The following is a 7,673-nucleotide window of genomic DNA, read 5'->3' as shown; positions in this document are numbered from 1 at the left end:
GAGGAGGAGGAGGAGGAGGAGGAGGAGGAGGAAAAGGAAGAACAGGAAGAGGAGGAGAAGGAAGAAGAGGAGGAGGAAGTGGAGGAGGAGGAGGAGGATGAAGAGGAGGAGGGAGAGAAGGAAGAAGGGAAAGGGAAGCATGTTCAATTTGTGTTGCCCATGTACTTTGTGGAGTGTGGTTAAACTCCAAGTGGACAGCCCTTAAAGAGAACAAGAGTTCTTCCCCACCTGCACCCCCGCCCGAAGCCATCAACTGTGAAGAACTACACTTCAGCATCCTTAAGACAATTTTAAGAGTTCTCCCCTGGCTTTCTGTCTAGGCTATTACTATACCACGAGAGGGCACACACTGGGCAACTTAGCCCCTAGTTTAAAAAAAAAAATGGTTAGAATAAATTTTACCTTTAACAAAAGAAAGCTTTTAGTTTTTGTTTATGATAAAAAGAGGAGTAGACATATTAGAAATACACATCTAATGCTCTTTGAAGAGTCTCTTGCTCTGAAACATAAGAAAATGTGTAAGTTGAAATGCAGGGTTAACAGCTGCCTTGCTGACCCTGTTGGTCATCTTCTGCTTTGCTGAGTGTTAGCCATCTTCTGCCTTCTAACCAATCCCCTTCACTGTGGGGCTCCTCCAATCTTTCTTTCCTCATACCATACTCTTTAGAATGAACTGCCTTTGGAAATCCCACATGAGATGTTTGGAAGAGAAAGTACTCAATGGTGATCAGAAGAGAGTTGAATAGCTGGTAGAAGGCTTTGAAGAAGTGGCATTTGCTCTGTGCTGCAATCAGGAGGGGAGCCAGAGGCAGACAAGATGGGATTAGAAAAGATGTTTGCTGAGGGCTGAGTTAATTCTCATTTTTTCCTCATGGAAGCCTTGCTTATTGTCCTCCATTTGTCTTATTTGTTCACTTTCTAAAATCAGTTTGAACTCAACTTAAGCTTGGATTTTGTGTTAAAGAACCATACTGTTTGATGGTTTAGCTCAAATTGTTTTGGCCTGGATTTTGGGGGCATTCTTAGTAGTCTATTGTGCCCCTTGTCCCTTTCATGAACTGTGTCATCGTCGTCATCATCATCATCATCATTCTCTCTCTCTCTCTCTCTCTCTCTCTCTCTCTCTCTCTGGTATGCTTGTGCGTGCACGCGTGAGCGTGTGTGTGTGTGTGTGTGTGTGTGTGTGTGTGTGTGTGTGTGNTCTCTCTCTCTCTCTCTCTCTGGTATGCTTGTGCGTGCACGCGTGAGCGTGTGTGTGTGTGTGTGTGTGTGTGTGTGTGTGTGTGTGTGTGTGTGTTAAATTGTACTTTTGGAATTGCCTTGTGTTCCAAGATAACCCTGGCTGTTCCCTTGCTCCATGATGTCTAAGCCATCCACAAAGAGTCCGGGACGCTTTAAATTGAGAATAGCATTAGTACACGTGGACGTGCTTATCAGTAAGTGAATTCCCTTGTTTTAGGCCTCCCATGCTTCCAAGGCTGGGGATGTGAGTGCACATCACTCATACACATGTCTGTATCTGTAAATCGTTCCATATCTGTGCACATCTAATATGTATATAAGCTAATCTGTATGTTACAATAAACAATATCACATGGTGGTGCCTTCAACTCTAATCCATTACCACAATGGTCATCTTAATCATCACCCTGCTTTTCTGCAATCATCCTTTCCAACATTGATCACTGTCCCTTGACTTGATCATTTGTTTCTGTCTGTACTGGTATCAGAATTGTTTTTTTTTTCTTTATTATTTTCTTTATTTATATTTCAAATGTTATCCCCTTTCCTAGTTTAACCTCCGAAAAACTCCTATCTTCCCCCCACCCCCCTACTCCCCAACCCACCCATTCCTGCTTCCTGGCCCTGGCATTCACCAATAATGGGGCATAGAAGCTTCACAGGACCTAGGGCCCCTCCTCCTATTGATGACTGACTCGGCCATCCTTGGCTACACATGCAGCTAGAACCACAAGTCCCACCATGTGCTTTCTTTGATTGGTGGTTTAGTACCAGGGAGCTCTGGGGTTACTGGTTAGTTCATATTGCTGTTCCTCCTATGGGGCTGCAAACCCCTTCAGCTCCTTGGGTACTTTCTGTAGTTCCTTCATTGGGGACCCTGTACTCCATCTAATGGATGACTGTGAGCATCCACTTCTGTATTAGGCACTGGCAGAGCCTCTCAGGAGACAGCTATATCAGGCTCCTGTCAGCTAGCTCTTGTTGGCATCTGCCATAGTGTCTGGGTTTGGTGGTTGTTTATGGGATGGATCCCCAGGTGGGGCAATTTCTGGATGGTCATTCCTTCAGTCTCTGCTCCAAACTTTGTCTCTGTTACTTCCTCCATGGATATTTTGTTCCCCCTTCTAAGAAGGGTCAAAGTGTCCACACTTTGGTCTTCCTTCTTCTTGAGTTTCATGTGTTTTGTCAATTGTATCTTTTCTGGGCTAATATCCACTTATCAGTGAGTGCATATCATATGTGTTCTTTTGTCATTGGGTTACCTCACTCAGGATGATATCCTCCAGATCCATCCGTTTATCTAAGAATTTCATGAATTCATTGTTTTTAATAGCTGAATAGTACTCCATTGTATAAATGTACCACATTTTCTGTATCCATTCCTCTGTTGAGGGACATCTGGGTTCTTTCCAGCTTCTGACTATTATAAATAAGGCTGCTATGAACATAATGGAGCATGTGTCCTTATTACAAATTGGAGCATCTTCTGGGTATATGCCCAGGAGAGGTATTGCTGGATCTTCCGGTAGTACTATGTCCAATTTTCTGAGGAACCACCAGACTGATTTCCAGAGGGGTTGTACCAGCTTACAATCCCACCAGCTGGATAGGTTTAGTGCAGAGTTCTATCAGATCTTCAAAGAGGACCTAATTGCAATACTCCTCAAACTATTCCACAAAATAGAAACAGAAGGTACTCTACCCAATTCATTCCATGAAGCCACAATAACTCTGATACCTAAACCACACAAAGACCCAACAAAGAAAGAGAACTTCAGACCAATTTCCCTGATGAATATCGATGCAAAAATACTCAATAAAATTCTCGCAAACCGAATCCAAGNACACATCAAAACAATCATCCATCCTGATCAAGTAGGCTTCATCCCAGGGATGCAGGTATGGTTTAATATACAGAATTGTTAACCTCTGTGCTGTGAAAAGCAACTTCACAACTACAATAAAATGCTTGTATGTAATACCTTTTGATTAGTTTTACTGTTTTCTAAAGTCTCTTCACCTAGTGTTTTCCCCCTACTCCCTTCAATGAGGTTAACTGGTCCTCCTTATGTAATAACATCACATTCTTTTGTAACAGTTTTTTTATTCCACCCTAGGATTCCTGAATCTCTGGAAATTATTTTGGTTTTGTTTGCATACACAAAAGGTTTTTCTTTGTGTATTGAAGTTTTATGGATTTTGACGAACACCCAATATATTAACCTTTAACACTTTGCAATCTTACAGGACAGTTTTCTTACCCTAAAACCTTTCATTAAACAGGGCTAAAGCAATAACTTAGTGACTTAAATTAACCCACAGAAGACCAGCACATAGGCTAGGTGGCTTGCAAGCACCTACGACTTCAGCTGCAAGAAACCCGATGCCCTCTTCTGGTTTCTGAGGAGATCCACATGCAAGTCTGCGTACTCACACACAGGTACATAAAATATCTATAAATAAAAATAAGATAAAAAATTATTCATTTAAATTTGACTTTTTGTCTATGCCTTATTTACTAATTCTGTAGGTGTACGATTTTTATCAAGTCCTACGCATAAAATCATTTAATATGTAGCTAAAAACTGCTTTATTTATTGGGAAGACTGTCATTTGATGAATGTAGGAGGCAATTTGCAGACAGGTTCAGGTCCTTGGATGTAAATATTTCAGCACTCTCGGGTCTGAGTTTACATGACTGCAATAAGCAGTGTAAACAGTGTCAGGGCAGGCTACACGGGAGAGAGAAAGCAGCAGTTGCCTGACAGCCAAAAGCTGATGGAGCAGAGCTACAGTGCAGGGAGGGTCACATGACCACTGGAAACTATGCAGACCAATAAGGCCAGTGGCGATGACTGCTAACTGCCCTGTGCTTCTTTACAAGCCAGTCTCCAACTGCCACACTGGCAGTTCTCATCATTCACTGGGCTCCACGACACATCTGAAAATCCCTGAGAACAGATAGAAGAGTAAATCCTATCCCAGGAATTCCTGTCTTCCCTTAGCTCATGAATAATCCTCTCCTTTATTAACTTTGACCATATGAAATACTGTCTACAACGCCAGTGGATGTGTGGATCCCTCTGAGAGTATACTTGTGGATTAAGCATGGACTTTTGTCCTTTAATAAAACTTCAAACCCTTTTCTTTTATCTATTCCCAGAATGGATAATACTGACTTGGGGTCTCTCTCTGATCCATGTCTCCCTAAGATTCTCAGAGGGAATCTTATTGCTTAGCTCATTTCAATTCCCAGTTCTAAAGGAGTCTATACAATCTGAGTCTACAGTCATCCATACTGTGACTGTATGGAAAAAGCATTTTTATTTTCACAATATTTACCAATATTACTTGTTAACATTTATTATTTCTTCATCATTTTACTTAAGATTTGCTTTAACTGCAATTGCCTCCTCTATTTAGGCATCATAAGATAAACATAATACTGCCTAATATGTAATATATATATATTAGTATATATTACATAATATATACTAGCATATATTATATATATATTAGTATTAGAAGTATATATATATATATATATATATATATACTTCTCTTTTACATAACGTGTGTGCTGTCTATCAATATTCTTTGTTCTTTACTTACATATTTTCAAATTATTTTTATAAATTAATCATTGATTTATGGAAAGCAGGAAACATTATTGCTTTTATTTTCTTGAATCTCTGCTTTTAAGATGGCTGATCAAATAACCAAACTTAAATTGAATTCAAATATAACTTTTTACTGTTCTATTAATATTTAAAAGATTAAGTCACACAGAGTGGCTTGTTTAAACAAATACAAATAAAACTAGTAAAAGGTGGAAACTCTGACTGGTACTTGACCCACATAGGAAGTGACACCTTGAGCTTCTGTAGACTGCCTTTCATAATTGTTCTCAGGAGGAGTCTATATCCCTCGGGTTTAAGACAAAGGGATTGAGGGAAAGGATGTTTGTCTGACTTCCTACTCAGTTTCCATGGAGAACTTGCCTTGTTTCCTCCTATCAGGATCCCCCTCCCCTCCATCCGATCTGCTCATTCCAGCTTCACTCTGTTTTGTTCTCACCTGCATCTACATGGAGTTTAAAATAACTCTCAACATTTTGCATAAAAAAAAAAATGATACCCTCTTTCAATTGGGCTGAAAAAACAATAGAATAAATTTGTTAGTAGAGAGGACACCACACTGACATCATTTTTAAAATGATTTATTATTTATTATTATATGTAAGTACATTGTAGCTGTCTTTAGACACACCAGAAGAGGACGTCAGATCTCATTCTGGATGGCTATGAGCCATCACGTGGTTGCTGGGATTTGAACTCAGGACCTAAGGAAGAGCAATCAGTGCTCTTAACCTCTGAGCCATCTCACCAGCCCCACACTAACATCATTTATCAATGTCTCATCATTTAAGCAAATTACCAGGAATCTACTTCCAACGAATCTCTCCCCTACCCCTGCCCTCTCTCAACTGTCTTCTTCAAAAATTCTGGGAAACAAATGGCTTCATTACTTGTTAAATTTTTAGAGTGAGGATAATTTAGCAGTGTTAAGCTGCTCTATTCAAAGAAGTGGGGGATCGTCAACATAGCTGAATAAATTATAGCTCTTACTCATTTCAGTGAGAGAGAAAGCACAATGTGGGAATAAAACTGGGGTTTATCCTTCTCACTGCTGTAACAGAATATCTGGTAGAAGAGACTCGGGATCATAGAGTTTATTATGGCTAGGGATGGGGGGGGTTGGACAGTCCATCATAGTGGAGAGGGCATGGTGACAGGAGTGGGAGGGAGCTAGTTTCACTGCATCCAATCAAGAAGCAGAGAAAGGAATACAGGGGCTTCGCCCACTTTTCCCTTTTACCATTGTACTGAGTGAAGGCTTCAGATCAGGGGATAGTGTGAGCCACATTCAGGGTGGAACTTCCTTCTCCAGGTGAACCTCTCTGGAAATACCCCAACAGGTGTGCTCAGAAATGCGTCCTGTAGGTGATGGTAAGCCTACTTAAACTGGCAATGGAGTTGAACGGTCACATTCAGTAAGATGGTGCCAGAAAGAAACTAGTTTACCCATAGGACTTGGGATGAGTAGCTTCCAAAAGAAGAGAGTGGAACAAAGGTAGAGTAACTTAAGAAACTGCAGTCAGAACTGGGTGGTGGTGGCTCATGCCTTCAATCCCAGCAATTGGGAGGTGGAGATAGGTGTGTCTCTGAGTTCAAGGCCAGCCTGGTTTTCCAGGGGGGAGTTTTCCAGGACACCATGGTGTTCCAGAGATTTCTATGATGTCCTCAAGCCTTGGAATGGCTACCCAGAAATGATAAGGCACGTAGACTTCTAGGAAAGGGGATAACTGAACTGTTAGACAAAATGTTGGAGTAGACACATAACAAAGCTCAAATGGCCTACTTTGCTGTATAGTATGGCATTCTAGGCTTTTTCCAACATGACAATTATCTCTCTACCTATCTTGAGTTTTTACATTTTTTTTTTAAAAGAATCTCATCTATGAGAACTATATTCACAACGTTTTCAGGACCCCCCCTCCCTTCTAACTCTTCTCACACTCTCACACTTCTAAATCCTGACCCTCCATATTCATGACCACTGCTTGATTTTTCTTAATACTTCCATGCTTTCTACCAGCTCCAGACACTCTGGTTTTGGGGTGGACGTGGGAGGTTTGTGGCTCTGTGTTCTTCCCCTTCTGTGCCTTTTCCCCTCTCTACAGCTGGAACAACTCTCATGGGTGTCCTGCCTGCCTTACAGCAACCCTAGGATTTAGTCACACCAGTCGTGCAACAGAATAATGTGTTTGGGATGCTGCTCATGCATGACTGTCCTGGTTCCTTGAAATCTGACCACCCAGAACTTGGAGAGTCCTGTTACAGCGGCGCTGGTGCTTGCCGTGTTCAGAGGAATGAACGGAAGACGAGGTTAGTTCTCAGAGAGCAGACTGTTGGAAAACTAAAGAGGAGATTGAACTTTCGACAGTTGGCTTACAAAGGAAAAAAAATAAAACCACAGATTTTGTGAAAATACATTTTTATTATCAATGAGGTTTCTGTTTGGTAATTCAGTTTATGGTAGAGAAGACAAACAGAAGAGAGCCATGGTGTTCGGGAGATCTCTTCGATGTCCTCCAGCCTTGGAATAGCCACCCAGAGACGTGCCAGGTGTACGTGCGGCAGCTGTTTAAGTTTCCAGTTTCTAGAACTTCAGCTTAAACCCCAAGTTTTGCATGACCTCCCTCTTTTTCCTCTTGTCTCCCATTCTCTCACACTTACGTGTTACTGATCCGATGGGTAAAGAGCGAAGTAACCGACACACAGCTGTTGCGAAATATTGATGGCTCTCCCAAGCAGCCGTAGCCTTTCCCAGGTCTACCCACCCACGTGTCCACTCAATGTGCTCCTTTT

This window comes from Mus pahari, chromosome 19 (assembly GCF_900095145.1).
Source record: "Mus pahari chromosome 19, PAHARI_EIJ_v1.1, whole genome shotgun sequence".
NCBI classification, from domain to species: Eukaryota; Metazoa; Chordata; class Mammalia; order Rodentia; family Muridae; genus Mus; species Mus pahari.
This window is presented reverse-complemented; position numbering follows the sequence as displayed.